Source organism: Choloepus didactylus, chromosome 14 (assembly GCF_015220235.1).
Source record: "Choloepus didactylus isolate mChoDid1 chromosome 14, mChoDid1.pri, whole genome shotgun sequence".
Lineage (NCBI taxonomy): Eukaryota > Metazoa > Chordata > Mammalia > Pilosa > Megalonychidae > Choloepus > Choloepus didactylus.
The window spans coordinates 59,421,828-59,448,957 of NC_051320.1; the positions used below are offsets into that span (position 1 = coordinate 59,421,828).

The 27,130-nt window shown below is 36.7% G+C and overlaps 1 long non-coding RNA gene across 2 annotated transcripts in view; it reads right to left on the reverse strand.

Annotated features, from left to right (window-relative positions):
• Nucleotides 1-19,686: 19,686 nt before the first annotated feature.
• The window catches only part of LOC119509015, a 34,767-nt gene continuing 27,323 nt past the window's right edge, over nucleotides 19,687-27,130 (reverse strand). For both annotated transcript variants that reach the window (XR_005211614.1, XR_005211613.1), the window contains exon 5: nucleotides 19,687-19,844. This is a non-coding gene — a long non-coding RNA (uncharacterized LOC119509015). The remainder of the gene's footprint in view (nucleotides 19,845-27,130) is intronic.

Genomic DNA, 27,130 nt, shown 5'->3' on the forward strand with positions numbered 1-27,130 from the left:
AACAAGAGTTCAGGACAAACAAAGAACAAGGAAATGGTGGTCTATCCAAAGGAAGAAGATAAAAACCCAAAAAACACCAACGAAGAAGATGGGAATGTGAACATACTGACAAAGGCTTTTTTAAAAATGATCTTAAAAATACTCAAGGAGATGAAGGAAAGTACACAGAAAGCACTAAAGGAGATCAGAAAAACAATGAATAAACAATATGAGAATTGAAGTAAAAAGACAGAAATTTTAAAAAAGAACCAAATGGAACTACCAGGGTTGAAGACCACATTAAATGAAATTAAAATGCCAAGGAGGGTTTCAAGAGCAGATTGGAACTGGCAGAAGAAACAATCAGTGAACTTGAAGACAAGACACTTGAAATGAGTTAGGCCAAGGAGCAGAAAGAAAAAAGAAATATTAAAAGTGAAAATAGCTGAAGGCACCTCTGGGACACCATCAAGTGCACCAATATATGCATTATAGGAGTCCCAGAAGGAGAAGAAAGAGAAAGGGGCAAAAAGAATAGGCAAAGAAACAATGACAGAGAACTTCCCAAACTTAGCAAAAGATATCAATATGCACATCCAAAAAGTTCAGAGATCACCAAACAGGAAAAACATGAAGAAAAATGCACCCCAACATATGTTGATGAGACTATCAAATGCAAAGGACAAGGAGAGAGTTCTGAAAGCTGCAAGAGAAAAGTAATGTGTTATGGACAAGGGAGCCCCAATTCGACTGAGTGCTGATTTCTCATCAGAAATCATGGAGGCAAGAAGGCAGTGGGTTGAAAGTGCTGAAGGAAAACAACTGCCAACCAAGAATTTTATATCCAGAAAGAATTTCTTTCAGAAATGACAGAAAGATTAAGACATTCTCAGATAAAAGCTGAGGGAGTTCATTACCGCTAGACCTGCCCTACAAGCAATGCTAAAGGGAGTTCTTCAGACTAAAAGGAAAGGACATGAGACACTGGTTCAAAGTTGCATAAAGAAATGAAGACCTGTGGTAAAAGTAACCATTTGCATAATTAAAAATGCTAGTGTTATTGTAGTGTATTGTTTGGTATGTAAATCTATGTATATAAATTTCTTTAGATGCTAGGGTATTAGAATAGCTAGAAGAAAATAACTGAAATGGTGGAACTGTAACCCATAATATTCTTTGAAATTTACTCTATAGCTACTCATTAAATTGTACTTTGAGAGTTATCACCTTTCTGTATATATCTTACATTTCACAATGAGGAAATAACTGATATTGTGGAACTATAACCCATAACATTCTCTGAAATTTGCTAACTATTTGTTAAATCATACTTTGAAAGTTATCACTGTTATGTATATACCTTAAATTTCACAATAAAAATGTATTGAGGAGACAGAAGATGACGGCATAGAGAGGAGTGGAAGTTAGTTAGTCCCCCTGGAGCAACTAACAAACAACCAGCAACAACTAGTAAATGATCTGGAATAACTTCTAGGGGACAACCGTGACAGTCCACACATCGTGCACCAACCTGGATTGGGAGGAATGCCTGAGATCACAACATGGAATCTGTGAGTGGAAACTGTGGACCTGAGCTGGGAGCCCCCTCCCCCCATGGCAGCCCGAACTGCAAAGCCTCGTTGTGATAGAGAGCAGCACTCTCTGAACAAGTGAATACTTCTCAGTCCAGCTCCAACTGGGGTTTTAATTGGCAAATGTGGACTGCTCAATACAAGCTACAAATACCCAATAAGCAAACAGAGGCTTTTAGTGATGACTGAGCTTGAAGAGCCAGAAGGCTTCTCTGTCCTGGGAGGGGGAGCCCAGAGAATTGGGCACTAGATCTGGCTGATGAGTGATACTGGGGGCCATGGACTGGCCCTGAAAGGGGGCTTTCTGTCCCTTTTTTTTCTTTCTCAACCTGAGAGGCTCAATGGAGAAAGCCTCAGCCATTTTCAGTTCACAGTGCTCTGATTCAGCCAAGGGTGGAGATAGAAGAGTCAGAGAGAAAAAGAACCTATTTAAATGCAGATGATAACTCCCTAGGGGGTATATCTTCCCTAAGAGGAAGGAGGTGGTGCTTGGCTCTACTACCCACCTTCCATTCAGAACCAGACCCCAGAGTCTGGGGGAAAATGGCCAAAACAGAAACTAAGTGGGCCACACCTCCTTACACCAGTCAGGAGCTACAGGCTGACAGGCACCACCTGCTAGGCAGGTTAGGAAAAGCACAGCGGCTTGAGGCCTCACAGGAAAACAGATGTCTAGACAACAGAAAACTACAACCTACACTAAGAAAAATGAAGTTATGGCCCGGTCAAAGGAAAAAAGTTACATTTCAACTGAGATACAGGAATTGAAAAAACTAATGCTAAATCTTCAAAAAGTTTAGGGAAGATATGGTAAAAGAGATGAAGCATGTAATGAAAACACTGGGGGTACAAATGGTAGAAATCCTAAGTTTGAAAAAACAACTGGCAGAATCTATGGAAATGAAAGGCACAACACAAGAGATGAAAGACACAATGAAACGTACAACAGCAGATCTAATGAGGCAGAAGAAAACAATCAGGAACAGGAGAAGAAGACACCTGAAAGCCTACACACAAAAGAACAGATAGGAAAAAGAATGGAAAAATATGAGCAACGTCTCAGGGAATTGAATGACAAAATGAAATGCATGAATATACATGTCATGGGTGTCCCAAAAGGAGAAGACAAGGGAAAAGGGGCAGAAGCAGTAATAGAGGAAATAATCAATGAACACTTCCCATTTCTTATGAAAGACATAAAATTACAGATCCAAAAGCACAGCATACCCCAAACAGAATAGATCTGAATAGGCCCATGCCAAGACACTTAATAATCAGATCAAATGTCAAAGACAGAGAATCCTGAAAGCAGCAAGAGAAAAGTGATCCCTCACATACAAAGGAAGCTTGATAAGACTATGTGCGGATTTCTCAGTAGAAACCATGGAGCAAGAAGGAAGTGGTGTGATATATTTAAGATACTGAAGGAGAAAAACCACCAACCAAGAATCCTATATTGGCAAAACTGTCCTTCAAATATGAGGGAGAGTTCATAATATTCTCTGACAAACAGACAGTGACAGAGTTTGTGAACAAGATACCTGCTCTACAGGAAATACTAAAGGGAGCACTACAGACAGATAGGAAAAGACAGGAGTGAGAGATTTGGAACACAATTTTAGGTGATGGTAGCACAGTAATGTAAGTACACTGAACAAAAATAACTGTGAGTATGGTTGAAAGAGGAAGGTTAGGAGCATGTGGGACACCAGAAGGAAAGAGGAAAGAAAGATAAAGACTGGGACTGTATAACTCAGTGAAACCTAGAGTGTTCAACAATTGTGATAAAATGTACAAATATGTTTTTTCATGAGGGAGAACAAATGAATATCAACTTTGCAAGGTGTTAAAAATAGGGTGGGATTGGGGGAAAAATACAATCAATGCAATCTAGAGACTATAATTAACAGAAACATTGTATTATGCTTCCTTAAGTGTAACAAAGGCAATATACCAAAGCTAAATGCATATAAAAGGGGGACATAAGGGAGAGGTATGGGACTCTTGGCATTGGTGATGTTGTCTGACTATTCTACTTTAGTTTAATGCTATCTTTCCTTTTGTTGCTTTCTAGCTGTCATGTTTTTTTTTTCTTTTTTTTTATTTCTTTTTCTTTTGTCTCTCTACCTTATTTGACTTTTCCTCCTTCTTTGTGGAAGAAATGGAGATGTCCTTATATAGATAGTGGTGATGATGGTGAATACATAAATACATGACTATACAGGGAACCATCAATTCTTTACTTAGGACAGAAAGTATGGTGGGTGAACAAAATCATCTTAAAAAAAAAATGGGTTGATGAAGAAACCTTGAGGGCACTATATTGAGTGAAATAAGTCAGACACATAAGGGCAAATATTGCATGTTCTCACTGATATGAGCTAATTATAATATGTAAACTCAAAGACATGAAATATAAGTTACCAGGATATAGAACAAGTCTAAAGAATGGGGAGCAGAATGTTCAATTAGGTGGAACTTAAATGTTTGGAAATGGGCAGAGATGATTGTAGCACATTGTGAGAATAACTAACAGTGCTGAATGGTGTGTGAATGTGGTGGAAAGGGGAAGCTTAGAGTCACGTATATCACCAGAAGGAAAGTTGGAGGATAAAAGATGGGAATGTATAAAACAGTGAACCTTGTGGTTGGCAATGTCCATGATTAATTGTACAAATATTGGAAATCTCTTTCATGAACCAGAACAAATGCATGACACTATAACTAGGAATTAATAATAGAGGGGTATATAGGGAAAAATATATACCTATTGCAAACCATGTACTACAGTTAGTAGTATTTTAATGTTCTTTCATCAGCAGTAACAAATGTACTATACCAATACTATGAGTCAACAATGGAGGCATGTGGTTAGGGGAATGGAAGGATTTGAGTTTCCTTTTTTTGTCTTTATTTCTTTTCTGGAGTAATGAAAATGTTCTAAAAATTGAAAAAAAATTAATTGTGGTGATGGATGCACAGCTGTATGATGGTACTGGGGGCAATTGATTGTACACTTTGGATCTTTGGATAATTGTATGGTATGTGAACAATCTCAATAAAAAAATTAATTTAAAAAAGTTAAAAATAAAAAAAGGCAAAAATGTATTAAAAATGGTACGGGGAAAGAGGGGTATAGGAAAAGAAAGCATAAGCGCATGGTATTGAAGTTAAACTTGTATCAAACAAAATATGATTGATATGTACAATGTTACATTTTAACCCCATGGTAATCCCCCAAAAATGGATCAAAAAATATATCCAGATGGAAATGAGAAGGCACTCAGTATGGTAGAACACAAAAAATCAAATAAATATAAAAGTTGGCATTAATGGAAGTGAGGGACAAAAATCTATGAGACTTACAAAGGCTAAATTTAAAAAATGGCAAAGAAAGTCCAATATTATCAGTAGTGACTTTAAAAGTAAATAGATTTAACTCTCCAGTCAAACGAAAGAGATTGGAGAATGGATAAAAAAGAATGACCCAACTATAACTGTCTGCAAGAGACCTTAAATTCAAAAAATACAAGTAGGTTGCAGGTGAAAGGATGGAAAAAAAATAACATGCAAGAAGTAACCAAAAGAAAGCTGGGGTGGCTATATTAATATCAGGTAAAATAGACTTAAAGTAAAAAAAGAATTATGAGGGACAAAGATGGTCATTATATACTGATAAAGGAGACAATTCACAGGAAGATGTAACAGTTGTTAATATACATGAACCTAATTGCAGAGCCCCACTCTCAATAATGAATAGGACATCTAATCAGAAGATCAACAAGGAAGTTCAAGACTCAAATGATACTCTAAACCACCTAGACCTAAAAGGCATTTATAGGACACTTCACATTCTTTTCAAGTGCACAGGTAGCATTCTCCTAGATAGACCATATGTTGGATCACAAAACAATTCTCAATAAATTAAAAAATATTAAAATCATAAAATGCATATTCTCTGACCACAAAGGAATGAAGCTAGAAATTAGTAACAGATGGAGAAATGGAAAATTCACAAATACGTGGAATTAAACAACATAATCTTAAACAACCAATGGTTTAAAGAGAAAATCAGAAGCAAAATCAGGAAATATTTTGAAGGGAATAAAAATGAAAATACAACATATCAAAACTTATGGGATGCAGCAAAGGCAGTGCTGAGAGGAAATTTATAGCTCTAAATGCTTATATTTAAAAAAGTAGAAAGTCTTAAAATTAGAGCACTGACCCCAAAACTGGAAGAAGTAGAAAAAGAAGAGCAAACTAAACAGCAAATGAGCAGAAGGAAGGAAATAACAAAGATCAAAGTGGAGATAAATGAAATAGAAAACAAAAAGCAAAAGAGAGAATCAACAAAACCAATAGTTGGTTCTTTTAAAAAATCAATGTAATCGACAAACCTTTAGCTAGATTGACAAAGAAAAAGAGAGAGATACAAATAATGGAAATCTGAAATGAAAAAGGGGACATTACTACTGACCCTACTGAAATAAAAAGAACTATAAAAGGATTCTATGAAAAACTGTACATCAATAAACTAGATAATCAAGATGAAATGGACAAATAACTACTTACAATGACTCAAGAGTAATAGAAGATCTCAACAAACCAATTACTAGTAAAGAGATTGACTCAGTAATCAAAAACACCCCAACAGCAGGGAATAAAAATATATATGCAGGGCCCCCCTGAGGAGCTGGGGGAAAATGTGGAGGTGTTGGACTCTTTCACCTGGATCGTTGCTGATGTTCTTAAAAACATTGAGGACTGCTGGTTTGGTATGCTGAGCACTCTATCTTGGGGCTTGCCCTTATGAAGCTCATTACTGCAAAGGAGAGGCTAAAACCTGCTTATAATTGTGCCTAAGAGTCTCCCCTTGAGTACCTCTTTGTTGCTCAGATGTGGCCCTCTCTCTCTCTCTCTAGCTAAGCCAACTTGGCAGGTGAACTCACTGCCCTCCCCACTACATGGGACCTGACTCCCAGGGGTGTAAATCTCCCTGGCAACGCAGGATATGACTCCCAGGGATGAATCTGGACCTGGCATCATGGGATTGAGAACATCTTCTTGACCAAAAGGGGGATGTTAAACGAAACAAAGTTTCACTGTCAGAGAGTTCAAATGGAGTCAAGAGGTCACTCTCGTGGACATTCTTACACAGTATATAGATAACCATTTTTAGGTTTTAATGTCTTAGAATAGCTAGAAATAAATACCTGAAACTATCAAACTCCAATGCAGTAGCCTTGAATCTTGAAGACGAATGTATAACTATGTAGCTTAGAAGGGGTGACAGTGGGATAATGAAAACCTTATGGATTGCACTCCCTTTATCTAGTGTATGGATGGATAAGTAGAAAAATGGGGACAAAAACTAAATGAAAAATGGGGGATGGGGGATGATTTGGGTGTTCTTTTTAACTTTTATTTTTTATTCTTCTTATTATTTATGTTGTAAGGAAAATGTTCAAAAATAGATTGGGATGATGAATGCACAGCTATATGATGGTACTGGGAATAGCTGATTGTACACCATGGATGACTGTATGGTATGTGAATATATCTCAATAAAACTGAATTTGATAAAAAATCAAACAAACAAACAAAAAAACCACCCAACAAATAAAAGCCCATGACCAGAAGTCTTCACAGGTGAATTCTACCCATCATTTCAAGAAGAATTAATACCAATCCTGCTCTAACTCTTCCAAAAAATTGAAGAGGAGGGAACACTCCCTTTTTCATTCTAAGAGGCCAACATCACTCTCAAACCAAAGCCAGATAAAGATACCACAGGAAAAGAAAACTCTAGACCAATATCTCTTATTCATGCAAAAATCCTCAGCAAAATATGATCAAGCTGAATCAAACAGCATATTAAAAGAATTATATGTCACGATCAAGTGAGCTTTATCCCTGATATGCAAGCGTGGATTAACATAAGAAAATCAACGAATGTAATGCAGCACATTAACAGAATGAAGGAAAATGGCCACATGATAATCTCAAGTGATACAGAAAAGGCATTTGACAAAATCCAGCACTCATTCATGAAAAAAACACCTAGAACGCTAGGAATAGAAGGAAACTTCCTCAACATGATAAAGTGCATATATGAAAAGCCCACTAATATCCTACTTAATGATGAAAGACTGAAAGCTTTCCCTCCAAAATTAGGAAAAAGACAAGGATGCCCATTGCCACAACTATTATTCAATATTTTACTGGAAGTTCTAGCCAGAGAAATTAGGCAAGAAAAAAGAAATGAAGAGCCTCCAAGTTGGAAAGGAAGATATAAAACTTTTCCTATTTGCAGATGATATGATCTTATATACCTAAAATCCTGGAAAATCCACAAGACAGCTTCAAGAGCTAAAACTGAATTCAGCAAAGTGACGGGGTACGAAATCAACACCCAAAAAATCAGTAGTGTTTCTATACACAAGCAATGAACAATTGGTAGAAGTAATCAAGAAAATAATTTCACTTACAATAGCAACTAGAAGAATCAGAGATCTAGGAATGAATCTATGTTGTAAGGAAAATGTTCAAAAATAGATTGGGATGATGAATGCACAGCTATATGATGATACTATGAACAGTTGATTGTACACCATGGATGATGTATGGTATGTGAATATATCACATACCATATGTATGTAAAGAATGTGTGCAGAGAAAACTACAAAACATCGCTAAAAGAAATCAAAGAGAACCTAAATAAATGGGAGGACATTCCATGTTCATGGAGTGGAAGACTAAATATTGTTAAGATGTCAATTTTACCCAAAACAATTTATAGATTCAATGCAATCCCAATCCAAATTACAACAACCTTCTTTGCAGAAATGGAAAAGCCAATCAAAAAAATTTATAGGGAACGGTAAGAGGCCCTGAATAGCTAAAGCTGCCTTAAAAAGAAGAAAGTTGAATGATTCACACTTCCCAATCTTAAAATTTATTATACGCCCCTATGGGGGACATGAGTCCCGGTGGTGTAAATCTCCCTGGCAATGGGGGACATGACTCCCGGGGATGAGACTGGACCTGGCATTGTGGGATTCAGAAAGCTTTCTTGTCCAAAAGGGGGAAGAGAAATTAAACAAAATAAAGTTTCAGTGGCTGAGAGATCTCAAATAGAGTAGAGAGGTCATTCTGGAGGTTATTTTTATGCATTATACAGATATTCCTTTTTAGTTTTTTAGTGTACTAAAATAGCTAGAAGGAAATACCTGAAACTGTTGAACTTCAATCAACTATCCTTGATGCTTGAAGACGATCGTGTACTATGTATCTTATACGGTGTGACTGTGTGATTATGGAAAACCTGTGGCTCACAGTCCCTTTATCCAGTGTATGGACAAATGAGTAGAAAAAGGGGGGACAAAAATAAATGAATAATGTGGGGGAAAAGGAGTATGAGATGTTTTGGGTGTTCTTTTTTACTTTTATTTTAATTTTTATTCTTATTCTTATTTTTTGGAGTAATGAAAATATTCAAAAAATTGATTGTGGTGATGAATGCACAACTATGTGATGACACTGTGAACAACTGATTGTACACTTTGGCTGATTGTATGTTATATAATTATATCTCAATAAAATTTCATTAAAAAAACTTATTACAAAGCCACAGTAATCAAAACAGCACAGACATATAGACCAATGGAATTGAATTGAGAGCTCAGAAATCTACCCTCACATTTATGGCCATCTCATTTTTGACAAGGGTGCAAAGACCAATCAAATGGGAAAGAACAGTCTCTTCAACAAATGATGCTGGGAAAACAGGTTCTCCATTTGCAAAAAAAAGGACCCCTACCTCACCCCATATTCAAAAATCAATTCAAAATAGATTATAGACCTAAATATAAGAGTTAGAACTATCAAACTCCTAGAAGAAAACATAGCAAAGCATCTTCAGGACCTTGTGTTAGGCAATGGTTTCTTAGACTTTACACCCACAGCACAAGCAACAACAACAACAACAACAAAATACATAAATGGAATCTCATCAAAATTAAAAACTTTTGTACCTTAAAGGACTTTATCACGAAAGTAAAATGACAACCTACACAATGGGAGAAAATATTTGGAAACGACATATCCGGTAAAGGTTTAATATCAGAATATCTAAAGAAATCCTTCAACTTAACAACAAAAAGAAAAACAACCCAATTAAAAAATAGGCAAAAGACTTGAAAAGATATCTCTCCAAAGAACATCTACAAATGGCCAGAAAGCACATGAAAAGATGCTCAATATCATTAGCTATCAGGGAAATGTAAATCAAAACCACAATGACCATTTCACTTATTAGAATGGCTGCTATAAAGAAAATGGAAAATAACAAGTGTTAGAGGGGATGAGGAGAAATAGGAACACTCTTTCATTACTGATGGCAATGTAAAATGGTGCAGCTGTTGTGGACAACAGTTTGGTGTTTCCTCAAAAGCTAAGTATAGAATTACCATATGCCCCAGCAATCCCACTACTAGGTATATACCCAAAAGAATTGAAAGTAGGGACTCAAATAGATATTTGCACACAGAAGTTCATCATAGCATTATTCACAATTGCCAAAAGATGGAAGCAACCCAAGTGTCCATCAACCAATGAACAGATAAACAAAATGTGGTCTATACATACAAGGGAATATTATTCAGCCATAAAAAGAATGACATCCTGATACATGTGACAACATGGATGGACCTTGAAGATATCATGTTGCATGGTATAAGCCAGACACAAAAGGACAAATATTGTATGATCTCACTGATTTGAAACAATTAGAGTAAGCAAACTCACAGAGTTAGAATCCAGAATATAGGTTAACCAGAATGGGGTAGGGATAGGGAATGGAAAGTTAAGGCTTAAAATATACAGGGTTCCTATTTGGAATTACGGAAATGTTTTGGAAATGGGTGGTGGTGATGGAAACGCAATGTTGTGAAGTAAATTAACAGCACCAAAATATATGTATCTGAATATGATTAAAAGGAGAAATGTTTCATTGTATATATGCCTATAGAATAAAAATTTTTAAAAAACCTATGGAACGATACTACGTAAACTGAGAACCCTAAGTTAAACCATGGACTTTAATTAATAGCATAATTATTAAAATGTGCTATCAATTATAACAAATGTTGCACCCTGTATTTCATGCATGACTGTTTTGTAAACCCACAATTTCTGTAATTAAAAAAAAAAGAATTGAAAAGAAAAATAATGTAAATTAAATATAATGACTGGTTGAATTAGTACATTGATTAAAACACACTATAATTGTGTTGCAGATGGGAATCATTTGGTTGCAAGAAACAATATCTCCTTCAAGGCAGCTTACGGAATATGTGGGGAGGAATGTCACAGAAACTCTAGAACAAAAATGCCTGTACAGTTGAGCCAGACCTTCAGGGCTCTGGAGCTGGGCATTAAGCCATGAGGAAATGAGACTCCCTCTGCATCTGCTCTGTGTGTTCTCTATCAATTGGCTGCTTCTACTTGCCCATAGTTTCTACTTTTCCACAGTCTCAGCTCTTCATGTCCCCGAACAGCTGTCCCAGCCTGACTCAACATGACTTTTCAGTTCCTGTACCCCATCAATTGGCCACTTACCTGTATACCTTTCAATTTAACTTCCTGAAAGAGGAAAACTCCTTATCTTGGCCATCTATTTGGGGGTAGAGTTCTTTGTGGCAGAGTCATGTTAGAGGCCCTGGTTAGCAGTTGTCAGTTGTCTACCCTGGAGTACTTCACACAGCATTGGCTAGAGAAGGGGTGTCTCCACAATCAGCTGTGGATATGCAAGTCTTCTAAAGTGCCTGGTACACTTTAGTTAATCATCAAAGTAAATAACACATCATTTTGATATAAGGAAGGAGGCGAAGAAAACACGAATGCCTTGGGTATACAAAGTAGAGAACAGGTCACTCCTGAGTTGATCAAAGGGCACAGAAACAGAAAGCTGGTTTCAACCTTAACTTATCTTGACAGCCTCATTTTTCTAGCTCCTCAATCCTAGGCCTCCTGAATCTCACCCCCAAACATTTTCCTAGACTCATTACCTTTCTTGCTCCTGATTGAGGCAGGAAGTATAACGTGGGTCTTGGAATTCTGTTAGGCTCCCTCAACTCTCAGTGTATCCCAGGTCTGGGTGTAGATTCCAATTGCCATTCTTTCTCCAAGTGCCTACACCCCAAGCCCCAGTGCTGAGTAGTTTCATGGGATCCTAACTAGCTCCTATCAAATCTACTTCTCCATGGATAAATCCTGCTAGTTTATGCTCTGCTTGCTGGCATAATGGACACTTTGGTACATGCCTTATCTGTCTCCTAAACTGAACAACCTCTCAGAAATCCTCCCTCCGTGCTCTGTCCAACCCCTGCTGAGTCCCCAAATCCTGCCTGAGTTTGCTAAACCTTTGGCACTGCTGAGATCACTTGTTACTTGCAAGTACAGCCCCTATTTTGCCATGCCAGAGCTCCTTTCTTGCTGACGTCCCAGCATGCCTTTCATCCAAGAACAAAAACTTTGCAGATTTCATAATTACCTCAAATGGAATTTTATTTTCACTTTAGAAGGGGCAAAATAGAAGATCTCTATAGAGGTGTTGTTGTCCTGATAATACATTTAGGAAGCCTTGCTTTGAATGACTTATGAAGGTTTTTGTCGGCTTTAACACCTTGAATTTCTTTATGAAGACGCTTATTTCCCTGAGGTTTGCTTAATCAAAATATCACAATGTTAAATACTGTTGTGAAAAAGTTTTCTTAAACAATTAGAATTGGGAGAAATTATAAAATCTAAATATTGAGTTTGGTATAATGATGGTAACACACATTCCTCAAAGCTATTGTTCTTAATAGTTATTTTTATTTAAAAATTCACTTGGATTTACACGTTATCACAGTACATAAAATCCCAAATATAAAAGTGTCAAGCTCAATTATAACTACTAACTAGAAAAATGTATTTAGTCTGCTTTCAATTCCAAAAGGAAGTAAGTCAGGGAATGAATTTGTAAAAAGTACTGTTGTTCATTAGATTCTTTCCAGGTGAAATGTGAAACTTTGAACAGCATTATCTATTTTGATTCATTATGAATGAATTCAATTTCTTTTGTAATGAGGATATTTCCTGTTCATTTGTCTGGGACTTTCAAATCACTATCATTAATTTTATTAAGAAAAAAGGTGAAATATTTCCTTGAGGAAATATATATTTTAAAGTAATTTTACTAATCATGTTTTGCTTAAATTAGAGTAAATTAAGTAGAAGAAAGTAATACTCTAAATCTATTTGTATTCCAAAATAATCAATCATGCTTATAGTGTGTGACTATAGGTAAAACAAGTCATATACAAAATGGAAATATTAACACACCTACACCTTCAGAGAGCTGAGAGATTCTATTGAAACAATACCATATCCTGGGCAAGCAGCAGTCCTGGCAAAGACGTTTGCTTCAAAATCTAAGAAACAAAGTCAAGGGTGGTGTTTGTTATTTGAATTTGCCAGTAGAGATAAATCTTGGGCAGTTTCTTTACTGCCTGTGCTGGTTTAGATCTATTATGTCCCCCAAAACACCATTATCTTTGATGCAGTATTGTGTGGGCAGGAAACTATTGGTGTTCATTGGGTTGGAGACTTTTGATTGAATGTTTCCGTGGAGATGTGATCACTCAACTGTGGGTGAGATCTTTCATTGGATAATTTCCGTGGAGGTGTGGCCCCACCCATTCAGCATGGGCCTTGATTAGTTTACTGGAGCACTATATAAGCTCAGATAGAAGGAGCGAGCTTGCTACAGCCAAGAGGGACACTTTGAAGAATGGACAGGGGCTGAGAGAGGAGCTGCAGCTTACAGAGACATTTTGGAGACAGCCTTTAAAAGCAGACTTTTGCTCTGGAGAAGCTAAGAGAGGACAAATGCCCCAAGAGCAACTATGAGTGACATTTTAAGGAGCTGAAGCCTAGGGAGGAACGTCCTGGGAGAAAGCCATTTTGAAACCAGAACTCCGGAGCAGACGACAGCTACCTGCCTTCCCAGCTAACAGGTTTTCCGGACGCCACTGGCCATTCCCCAGTGAAGGTACCCGATTGCTGATGTGTTACCTTGGACACTTTATGGCCTTAAGACTGTAACCGTGTAACCAAATAAACCTCCTTTTATAAAAGTCAATCCATTTCTGGTACTTTGCATCCCGGCAGCATCAGCAAACTGGAACACTGCCCTTAAAAACATTTCTGAATTTCTTGACTGAAATTCATCCTCTTCATTAAATTAACACTTTAATAAATTATCATAAGGAGTGTCTAATGAACATTTGTCCTTTTCTTGGCTGCTCAGCATCTATTTTGTTGACAAATCCATTTTGTGATTCTTGGAAATGATAAAGTCAGACATTCCCACTCTCCATTCTCTTATGGGCAAAGCCAACTGTGTGATCCTCTCCAGGGCTTTGAATCTGGGGTTGGTAAAACTATTAGGAAGGCACCATTTTGAATCGACACATGGAGGTGCATCCAGCAGCAACTGAGTGCAGCAGCGACAGTGATGTCCCCTGAGATATCCCAAGCAGACCATTCCCACAGTGGGACCTTGGCCTGGTTCCTATCCCTAACTTTCCCTGGCTTCTACCCAATTTCCAGGCTTGGGGTCTATCCTTCCTATTCAATCTGTGAGCTATCCTGTACCTTTCCAACAAATTCCTAAATTCCATTTCTGCTGAAATTAACAAGAGTGTTTATTGCTATAACCAAGAACAAGTATTTAGCCCTTGACCAATTAATTAATTAGGAAGTTATCTCTTGTTAGTTGGAGAGGAGTCTAATTTATTAGCTTTACTTAAATAAACCTTGCCTTCCTGAGAATTATTTTTCTTTAAAAAGTAATTGTGTGGCATCCTACAAAGAGTAGTAATCTCTGTATAATTAGAATTGGTTGATCTTGGTATCATGCAGTATGAACTGCATCCCCTTCTGGTGTGGATGGGAATTTTTTTTCTCCCCTAATGGGACTGTACATTTCCTTTTGTCTTTCCCTTTGTAATTCTGTCTTGCTCTTCTTAAGATCCTGCCCAACCTTATATTCCTGACACTGATCCTCTGGTTAGTCTCAGTTGGTCAGGGAAGGGGAATTATGTAGGGAGAAGGAGCACAAAGGAAGGGAAAACCATGGTCAGCATCTGGGAAGAGGAGAAAGGGCAGGAAGGAAAGCCTATCATATTTCTACATTGATAAACTTCACTCTTCTATATTCTCTGCTCAATTTTTGCTCTCCACTCTTGGAGTAGAAAAATGTAGGAAAGGTAGAAGAATGAAATCCTTCTTGTTGTAACATCTTCCTACCCTCAGCCCTTTATTTTCAACTAGACCATAAGGGACTTTGGGTTGTTTACTGTTTGATTCTTCAGCATATAGACATTATTCATCATATGTAGGTGTTCAGCTTGTATTTGTTGAATAAACTTACGGAGCTTTTTAACACCATTTGGTAGATTCCTATTCTAGTATATTAAGGCTTAGTACAAGTTCTTATGAACTGCCTGAGTAAATTATCCACCATTTATAACTTGGTCTTCTATTAGATAATATGTTTCAGGAGTCAAACAATGGTATTACAAAAACACTTTTGTAAGGCAACTTCAGGGAAGCCGGGAACTGCCCTTCCAGTGGAAATCAAGTGGAAGAGTGGTAATTTCAGCAGTGATGACTTAATAAGTAAAAGGGATTTAAAGTCAAAGTTGATTTTGATTGATAAAGAAAATGTAAATATGTTCTTCATATATAAATTTGCTAATAACTGTTCTCCATTTAAAAACATGTACTCAAATTCCGTCTTGAGCAGTAATTCTACACCAGATAGTTGAAGTCAATTTTAGCATACTATTTAAGAAATGTTTTTGAAAGTGCCAAAAAAGAGCCATAGAGCCTCCCCAGTTGTCTGCCCACAACTACCAACACTTTCCTATTACTCATCCCAGACCATCAACCCCTGCCTTATCCTCCAGCTGCCATGCCATCATCTTTTATCCTACCACTTCTATCTGCTCTTAAAAATGCTAGCATTATTAGGAAGATGCAAATCAAATCCACACTGAGATACCATCTCACACCTATAAGAATGGCCACTATTAAAACAAACAGGACACTACAAATGTTGGAGAGGATGTGGAGAAACAGGAGCACTTATTCACTGCTGGTGGGAATGTAAAATGATACAGCCACTGTGGAAGATAGTTTGGCAATTCCTCAGAAAACTAAATATTGAGTTGCCCTATGACCTAGCAATTCTGCTACTTGGTATATATACCCAAAAGACCACAAAGCAGGGGCGCGAACAGACATTTGCACACTGATGTTCATAGTGGCATTATTCACGATTGCCAAAAGATGGAAACAATCTAAGAGTTCATCAACAGATGAGTGGATAAACAAAATGCAGTATATACCTATGATGGAATATTACGCATCAGTTAGAAAGAATGAGGTCCTGAAGCATGTGGCAACATGGATGAACCTGAGGACAATGCTGAGTGAAATAAGCCAGACACAAAAGGACAGATATTGTATGATTTCACTAATATGAACTAACTAGAACATGTAAATTCAAAGTCTTAAAATGAAGAATATAGGGTACCTAGAGAGAGACAGAAGCTAGAGAAGGGGGAGGGGTTACCTAATATGTACAGAATTGTTAATGAGGTTGAACTTAAATGTTTGGGAACGGATAGAGATGACGGTAGCTCGTTATTAGGATTATAAGCAATAGTGCTGTATTGTAGGTGAATTTGATTGAAAGTGGTTGCTTAAAGTCATAAATGTAAATAAGTTCTTGTATGAGCTACTACAAATGTAAAAAAAAATAGAGGGGTATATTGGAAAAAAACATAGCTATCACAAACTATGGATTATAGTTAACAGTGGTATTTTAATATTCTTTCATCAACAGTAACAAATTTACTAAACAATGCTGTGGGTCAACAATAGACAGGATAAGGGGTATGAGAGGATTTTGGTTTTATTTTTTATTCTTATTTCTGTTCTGAAGTAATGAAAATGTTCTAAAATTGATGATGGGGATGTATGCACAACTATGTGAGGATACTGTGAGCCAGTGATTGTATACTTTGGATGGTTTGTGTGATGTGTGAATACATCTCAATAAAATTGGGGAAAAAAATGCTAGCATTGCTATGCTAATTAGTTTGGTAATTTTCCAGACACTAGACTTCTAACTTTGGACATCCTTGGTCCTCTCTATCCTTTCATCAATTGTTAAGTCATAAATATCTCCTAATTATTGTTGATTGACCCCCTTTTCTTCTTCTCTACCTCCAACATCCCAATCTCATCCATCATCACCCCTCACTCAGACTATAGCCACAGCCTCCTAATGTGTCTTTTTATGTACAATTTCACCCATTTTAAATTTGTTCTCTACCCTCCAGCCAAAATCATTTTTTTCAAAGTCGTTTTTTAAAAAAACAAATTTCGTCGTGACACTTGTGCTTAAAATCTTTCCAACAGCTTACTATTTGCCGTTAGAATAAAGTCCAAAGTTCTTAACATTGCTGACGAGTCTCAACATGGTCTGCCCTCCCTGTCAACATCATACACTCCATCTCCAGCAAGGCTCCCCCTCCTTCCCTCTCCTCAGCCGACGTTGGCTGCTCTCAGTTCCTTGATCACACTGTGTTCTTCTGCCTCAAGACCTTCTAAAAATTGTTCCCTCTGAACCTCAGGGCTTGTCCCACATTCGAGTTCCTACTCATCCTCAGGTCTACTCAAATGTCATTTCCTCAGAGAAAACTTTGCTGACCTCACAGGGGAAGTAGGCCCCTTGTTACATAATTCCACAGCACTTCTTTGCTGTGAGCTCTAGGAGGATATGGACTATGCCTGTCTTATCCCCAGCTGTATTTTTGACTTCCTGATCTCCCTCCTTCACCACATTCATGCAAACTCCCCTTTTCTGAACCCTGAGAAGTAGACGTTATTTCCGTCATTTCAAACTATATCTTAAGGAAATGTATCCCACGTTTAACATCCTACAGGCCTAGGAGTCACTGAGAGGGTCTCTGATCAACCTATTTCAACAAGCAATTTTAGAGGCAGAATGATATAAAATCATGGTCCTTCAAGTTAGACTGCTTGGGTTCAAATGCTGGCTTTGCCAGTCACAAGGAGTGTGACTGTGAGCAAGTTATACAATCTGCAGCTCTGTTCTAGCTTCCTGGTTGCTAAAACAAATACCATGCAGTGGGTTGGCATAACAATAGGAATTCACTGGCTCACAGTTTCAGAGGCCAGAAGGCTTGCTTCCTCCCGGGATCACCATCTTTTGGCCAGCCAGTAATCTTTGGGGTTCTTTGGCTTTCCTGTCACATGGCAATGCACAGAACAGTGACTTCTCCTTTCTCCTTTGGTTTCTGTTGACTTCCAGTTTCTGGCTCCTCCCCATGGCTTCTCTCTGTCTGACTTTCACTCTCCTTATAAAGGACTCCAGTAATTGGGTTAAAGCCCAACTTGATTCAGTTGGGCCACACCTTAACTGAAGTTAACATCTTGAAGAGATCTTATTTATAATGGGGCCACACCCACTAGAATGAGGACCAAGACCAAGAATATGTCCAAACAGGGGTACACATTTCAATTCACCACAAGCTCTGACTGAGTTTTTTCATCTGTAAAATGGTAGTACTACCTACTCCATAGGGCTGTCAGGAGAATTAAATGAATTAATATATATCACCTAGAACAGTGCCTGGTATATAATGTACACTAGGCAAGTATTTTCTATTTTCATTTCTTGAACCTGGATGCTGTGCAATATAGATGAGCAAAGTTAACTTTGTGAGAGCAGGGATTGTGCTGGTCTTGTTTATTTTGGTTCCCCCAATGACTAGCCCAGTGCCTAGCACTAATTGGGTATGTTAAATATTGGTAGAATGAATACAAAGATGACTGGATGAATGGTCATCATAATAGTGAAGAATAGCACAGAAGGGATATCTAACCTTTACTGAGCAATTTCCATAAACCTCCTATCCTTATCTGAAAATGGGAGTATTAATTTCTTCTTTACAGGACTGTTGTGAGATTTAAGTGACAACAAAATATGTAAAATACTTATTCTAGAGCCCAGCATACTAAGCTCAACAATTGTGAGCTATTACTACTTTCTGGGCTTTGAATCTAGTAGACCTAACTCTTGTGTGGATTCTTATATTATGTTTTCAGTTCTGCTTCTGTGACTGTCCTCCTTTTTTATGGTGTTTGCTACAAGATGATCTTCTGTCTTCTCAACCCCTAGCATTGTTATAAAGCCTCTATGAAAGGCTGGCAGACATCACTGCCTTCAATATTAGCCAACACTTTCTCTGTTCAGAGGTTACTCCAACCTTAAGAATATTGAGAAGACATACGGAAATGATCAGAATGTACTTTCCAAACATGAAACACAGTACCATAGGAGCTTGCCAAAGGGGATTAACAAACCAGATATCTGGAAGAACTTTATGAAGACCTTGTATATCTCTCAGTTTTAATGACTGATATTGTAGATATGCTAGAAATCTGAAAATAGCAGTGAAAGGAAATTTATTAGTCTAGGACAACTGCATCACTCAGCTGTAACCAGTGTGTTCTTTCTTCAGATGCTGTGATAAATGAAAAGAAAAGGTTGCAGTAGAGATAAACTATGCCCTTTGGCTAGCAGATTAGAAGTCCATTTCAAGAAGAGAATGCATTTTGCCTTTAAATGATATTTACAGATTGTTTCTATCGCAGTTGTCACCCAAGTTATTAAAGATCAAATGTTAAGCCTATAAACCTTATACTTTATAAAGAATGTTGTTCTTTTGGTAAAACTTATTTTAGTATTTACATTCAAACCTTAAAAGCTGCTATATTTTTGCCTTGGAAAATGAATTTGTAAAGTATCCCCCCGCAAGATATTATAAAAATCTTCCTTGGAATCTATTCTACCACATAGTTGGCTTCATTTTCTTTGAAGCTCATATTTTATTTTTTGGATCATTTGTCAGTGGCAGTATGTAGTATTGTAAAGGATGCACCAGCACAGGAAATGCTTATAAAACACGGAAAACCCATTTAATAATAACGTATAGTAATCAGTTAGCAGAAAGATTTGAGGATGGTAATATTCAGACTCTTACGTAGTAATTTAATCTCTTCTTCAAAATCCAGAAAGTAATTACAAATCCACAGCTGGGAAAATATGCCAGTTGATGCAAGCATTTGCTGTAGAGAGAAAATTTGCCAAGGTTAAGCTTATTTTGCCTGGCTGGGTAAGATATGTTCTGTGGATAACAAAGAGGAAACTGGGTTTTTTTGTAAATTGAATGAATTTTAAGTCATCGTAAATCTGACCACTGTTCCCTGAAATATTGCTGCATAAATCTATTTTTCAGATGTGATAACTTAAAACAGATTTGTGTTCCTTAGGAAATAATCATTTCCTTTTTTACCCCTGGCATTGGGGATTCAGTCATGACCTTCCTTTGCCCAGGTGAAGGTTTAGATAATTGCTTCTTTCTCCTATGCTATAGGGACTATTTCTATCATTTTTAGTGTGTAAATATATGTGTTTAATTAGGTATTTAAGGGAGGAAAAATAGTGGGGAAAATGTATCTTGCCAAGTTTCCTGAACTCCAAACCAGGAGCCCTAAATTTGTAAATTTGGGTAAGTAAATTATCATGTAGCTCATTTTCCCATCTTCTCCCTACTCCTTAGTCCCCTATGTCTTTCTCTTAAATGTAGTAAAACCAATTGAGTCAATATGCATAAAGATCTTTTAGAACCTGAAAAGAAGGGCCACAAATTATTGAAGGTAGAATATCAGTTTTCTTTATCTGAGAGGAAGTGAGAATATTAAGCAACTACACACTTTCTAGGTTAAGAGAGATGAAACAGGAATCACATATTGTTCATCTTCCTGTTTATTAAGCATCAAATCAATTACTTGATTTCTTCATCTAAGAATCTGTTTAACATTTGCACAAGAAAAAGTGTGGCAGCCAGTGAAGTCTGGCTAGCCTGAAACCCAATCCTAGCCCTCTAACATAGAAGCTGGAAATGCTAAAGATTTTCTTTATTTTTATTTTTAAAAAAATTTATTTTAAAATATATTTATTTTATTTAATACGCAGCTAGGAGTGCATATTAGTCAGGATTCTCCCAAGAGACAGGACAGGATATATTTATGAGTATATATATAATTTATTATAGGATTGGCTCATGTAGCCATGGGGATTGGCAAATATTAATTCTGTAAGTTGGGAACTTGATGGTGACAATAAATTCCTGGGAGGAGGGGAAAGAGATGTTTTGGATGTTCTTTTTTAATTTTCATTTTATTCTTTGAAGTAACAAAAATGTTCAAAGTTTGATTGTGGTGATGAAAGCACAACTATATGATGATACTGTGAACAACCGATTGTACACTTTGAATGATTGTATGTTATGTGATTATAGCTCAATAAAATTGCATAAAAATGAGGGAGAGTTTAAAATATTTTCAGACAAACAGACACTGTTTGTGTACAAGATACCTGATTTATAGGAAATACTAAAAGCAGCACTACAAGCAGATAGGAAAAGACAGGAGAAAGATATTTGGAGCACAATATTGGGTGCTGGTAACACAATATTGTAAGTACACTGAACAAAGATGACTGTGAGTATGGTTGAAAGAGAAAGGTTAGTGGCATGTAAGACACCAGAAGGAAAGATGATAGAAGATAAAGACTTGGACTGTATAACTCAGTGAAACCTAGAGTGGTCAGTGATTGTTATTAAAGGTAAGAATGTAAGAATGTTTTCACATGAGGGAGAATAATTGAACATCAACTTTGCAAGTTGTTAAAAATGGGGTGGTGTTGGGAAAAAAATACAATCAATGCAAACTAGAGTCTATAGTTAATAGTAACATTGTAATATGCTTCCATTAATTGTAACAAAGGCAATATACCGAAGCTAAATGTCTATAACAGGGAGATCTAGGGGAGGGGTATGGAATTCTTGGCATTGCTGTTGTTATCTGACTTTTTAAATTGTATTTTATTTTAATTTTATTTTTTGTTGCTTTTCAGTTATCTTTTTCTTTCTTTTTCTTTTTTCTTTTCTCACCTGTCCTCTTTCTTTGTGGAAGAAATGGAAATGTCCTTATATAGATAGTGGTGGTGAATGCATAACTATGTGATTATACAGGGAACCATTGATTGTTTACTTAGGATGGAATCTATTGTGTGTGAATAAAACATCTAAAAATAAACAGAGGGATACAAGTGTTGGAGAAAATGTGGAGAAAGGGATATACATAATTACTGTTGGTGGGATGGTAGAATGGTGTAGTCCATCTAGAGGGCAGTGTGGTGGTTCCCCAGGAAGCTAAGCATGGGGTTGCCATATGGTCCTGCAACTTGGTTATTGGGTATATATTTGGAAGAACTGAAAAGAGGGACACAAATGGACACTTGCACAGTGGGGTTTATGGTGTCATTATTCATGATTTGCAGTGGATGAACAAAGTGGCAAACTGTTGTGTATACATACAATGGAATATTGAGCTGCTACAAGAAAGAGTGAAGCTGTGAGGTGAATGGACATTGAGGACAGTATGTTGAGTGAAACAAACCAGAAATGAAAGAAAACATTACAATGCGTCACTAATATGAACTAACTACATAATGTGCAAATTCTGAGACCAAAGCCTGAGAGCATAGGTTTTCAGAGGAAGGCTTATTGTAAAGGTTCCTAGATTGCAAGCTCTTACAGCAGTTACATCTATTCCTGAGTTGTAATGGCTTTCTAAATTCTGAGAGGCTGAGCTGTTTGTGTATAACCTGGTTGGTCCTTGGAACTTTGGGTATCTGTGTGACACCTGAGACTCAGAGCTAGAGTCCAGCAGCTGTGAATGTCAGCATTACCCCATATAGCAAATGTTAAAGAGTCTGAAAAAAGAGATCAGACTTAGATTAGCGACATAAATGAAATGGACTTGGTTAGGATTAAGGTAAATCAGTCTAAAGGGTAAAAGATGATATTGACAGTGTTTTAAAACTTCAACTTCTGTGTGAGACCAAAGGAAGAAATGTTCATTATGTGCAAAACAATATTTTTTTGTAACACACTATACAATTTAACTTATATGGTCAGTTTACTCACACAAAATAATTACATGGAATGCTGAATAGGGAGTGAAATCCAGTTGGTTTGTACAGGTTAGTGTGAAGCCCCAATACATCCTAGAGTAATTTGAGCAGAGAATAAAAATGTATTTGCAAAGCCCCCTTGAGGCACTGGGGGAAAATGTGGTAATATTAAATTTCCCCACCTGGGGAATTAATGATATTCTCACAAGCATTGGGGGCTACCAATTTACAAGGTTGAGACTTAGACCTTGCCCTGATGAAGTTTGTTACTGCAAAGGAGAGGCTAAGCCTACTTAAAATTTTGCCTAAAAGTCACCCCCAGAAAACCTCTTTTGTTTCTCAGATGTGCTCTCTCTCTCTCTCTAAGCCAATTCTGTAGGTAAATTCACTGCCTTCCCCTTATGTGGGACATGACTCCCAGGGATGTAAATGTCCCTGGCAATGTGGGACATGACTTGTGGGGATGAGCTTCGCCCTGGCATTGTGGGATTGAGAAAGCCTTCTTGGACCAAAAGGGGGAAGAGAAATAAACAAAATAAGGTTTCAGTGGCTGAAAGGTCATTCTGGAGGTTATTCTTATGTATTATATAGATATCCCTTTTTAGTTTTTAGTGTATTGGAATAGCTAGAAGGGAATACCTGAAACTGTTGAACTGCAACCCAGTAGCCTTGATTCTTGAAGACTATTGTATAACTACATAGCTTATACTGTGTGACTGTGTGATTGTGAAAACTTTGTGGCTCCCACTCCCTTTATTCTGTGTATGGACAGATGAATGAAAAAAAATGAGGACAAAAAGTAAATGAGTAATAGGGAGGGATGGGGAGTATGGGATGTTTTGGGTGTTCTTTTTTATTTTAACTTTTATTCTCATTCTTTTTTGTGTGTGGTAATGAAAATATTCAAAAATTGATTTTGGTGATGAATGCACAACTATATTATGCTACTGTGAACAACAGACTGTACACCGTGGATGACTGTATGGTATGTGAACACATCTCAATAAAATTGAATTAAAAACAAACAAACAAAAAATCTCTGAACAAAGGAAAGCTCAGGATCAGATGATTTCACAGGTGAATTCTACCAGTCATTTCAAGAAAAATTAATACCAATCCTGCTCAAACTCTTCCAAAAAAATTGTAGAGGAAGGAACACAAGCTAACTCAATCTTTGAGGCCAAAATCACCCTAATACCAAAGCAAGATAAAGATACAAGAAAAGAAAATTATAGACCAATTTCTCTTATGAATATAGATGTATAAGGATGGCTATATCGGCAATGGAATTGAATTGAGAGTTCAGAAATAGACCCTCACATTTATGGCCAATTGATACTTGACAAGGCTGCCAAGTAAACTCAACTGGGACAGAATAGTCTCTTCAACAAACGATGCTCAGAGAACTGGATATCCATATGCAAAAGAATGAGAGAGGACTATCTCACACCTTATACAAAAATTATCTCAAAATGGATCAAAAACCTAAATATAAGAACCAGGACCATAAAACTCCTAGAAGAAAATACAAGGAAATGTCTTCAAGACCTTGTGGTAAGAAATTGTTTCTTAAACTTTACAACCTAAGTACAAGCAATGAAAGAAAAAATAGATAAATGAGACTTCCTCAAAATTAAAAACTTTTGTGCTTTATAGGACTTTGTTAAGTAAGTGAAAAGGCACCCTATTCAATGGGAGAAAATATTTGGAAACTACATATTTGATAAGTGTTTAATATTCAGAATATTTAAAGAAATCCTACAATTCAAGAATACAAAGATAAACAGCTCAGTTTTACAATGGGCAAAAGACTTGAATAGACATTTCTCCAAAAAGGACATACAAATGGCTAAACAGCACATGAAAAGATGCTTAACACCACTAGCAATTAAGGAAATGCAAATCAAAACCACAATGAGATATCATTTCACACCCACAAGAATGGCCATTATTTAAAAAAAACAGAAAACTACAAGTGCTGGAGAGGATGTGGAGAAAAAGGAACACTCAGTCACTGCTGATGGGAGTGTAAAATCATGTAGCTGCTGTGGAAGACAGTTTGGCAGTTCTCCAGGAAGCCAAGCAGATAACTGCCAGATTATCTGGCATTCCCACTACTAGGTATATACACAGAAGAACTGAAAGCAGGGACTTGAAAAGATATTTGCATACCACTGTTCATGAGCCATTAGCCACAATTGCCCAAAGACGGAAACAATCCAAGTGTCCATCAGGCGATGAATGAATACAAAATGTGGTATATACATATGATGGAATATTATTCAGCTGTAAGAAGGAATGAAGTCCTAATGCATTCGACAACATGGATGAACCTTGAGGACATTTGTTGAATGAAATAAATCAGACACAAAAGCACAAATACTGTATGATCTCACTGATATGAACTAATTATAATGAGCAAATTCATGGAGTTAAAATGTAGAATATAGGGGATAGAATGGGATTAAGAGAATGGAGAGCTGATGCTTAATTTGTGCAGAATTATTTAAGTTGATTTTAAATGTTTGGAAATGGTTAGTGGTGATGGTAGCACATTATTGTGGTATAATTAACAGTGTGGATTTATGTTTGTGAATGTGGTTGAAAGGGGAAGTTTTGGGTCATTTTGTTACCAGAAGGAAAGGCAGAAGACAAAACGTGGGACTGTATAACACAGTGAACCCTGTTGTGGGTGATGGACTGTGGTTGATAGTATAAATATAAGAATATTCTTTCATGAATTATAATAAATGTACAACACTATTACAATATGTTAATAATTGGGTGGTATACGGGAAAAATATACTTAGTGTAAACTATAGACTATAATTAACAGTAATATTTTAATATTCTTTCATCAATTGTAACAAAGGCACCATATTAATGCAAAGTGTCAACAATAGGGGATATGGGAACATTGTATTTTTTACCTGACTTTTTTGTAAACCTACAACTTCTCTAATTAAAAAAAATAACAATAATTAAGTGTGCCACATCAGTGCTAGGAGTCAATGATAAGGGGCATCAGGAGTATAGGATGTTTTGGGTTTTCTCTCTCTCTCTCTTTTTTTTTGAGTAATAAAAGTGCTCTAAAATTGATTGTGGTGATAAATGCACAACTATATGGTGAAACTGTGAGCCACTGATTGTATACTTTGGATTGATTCTATGGTGTGTGAATACATCTGAAAACTGCATTAAAAAGAATTTAAAAAAACATTATGCTAAGTGAAAAAAAATACTCCTATGAAATTGATGGGGGAAATAGCCATAAAATTTAATAAAGCACAAATAAAAATATTTTGTACTATAAAAATATATAAAAAGAGAATACATTCAGTTCAACTAGATCAAATTTAGCATCCTTATATAAATATGTTTTAGCCACGTGTGACCACGATAATAAAGCACACCAATGTATAGCTTTGATTCAAAATATTTTTAGTGGAGCTACACCCAGATTGTGTAAGCAAAAATACGTAATTGGGCAGAATTAAAGTGATTTATTTAAAGCAGTATTATCTAAGTTGCAGTGCAAACGCAAAGTGCAGACTATTATATTTAGCAATTGTGGTATTCTTGGTGTAGCTCATCAATCTATTCTGTTTAAAGTACAATGATACCATTAGTTATTAGATAACTCTTCTGATACTTAAAGGTAGTTTGCCTTCAATGTAGTCTTGCTGTTGGAAAGCCTGATCCAGGCAGGCTTTTTTGGTTCAACTGGAACTCAGATGGGTAAGTTCTGCTTTCTATATGGTAAGCCTTTTAGGGCATTAGTTAGGCCACAGAATAGAATAGACTAGAATAAAAAACAAAAACAAAAACAAAAGAAAAACAGAATAGCGTAGAAGAGAACAAAAGAATTTTTTAAATGTTGGTGGTACACTTTGATTGAAATTCAATATAAGTGGGGAAGGGGATTCTGGTAGCATGGATCTTCACTTGTTCCTCCCCACTCACTATATGAAAGTACTTGGGTAAGTATTAGTTGATTTTCCCCATAGAGGTTCTGTCTTTAAAAAGGTACACTGTTCATCCCATATGCAGCCTTCTTCTTTGGTGAGTTGTAGCTTGGGTAAAAGCATATTTAGAGTATCCATGAGCCATCTCTCTATCAGGAAACCTATAGTTCCTTCCACACCAGGGGAGATCTGGCTGCTACATTAATCCAAGTGCTCTTGCTAATGGCTACCTTTTCTGGCTTATACTTCAAGTAATCCAGTAGTTTTAATAATTTACAATAAACCTCTGAGCCACCCATGTAGGGATAAGTTAATGGTGCTTTATTTTCTCCTGCTTTTCTCTATCAAAAAGCAAAAAGGAGCCTGAAAAAGAAAAGTGAGCCTTAAATGCATTTACCACTTCCCTT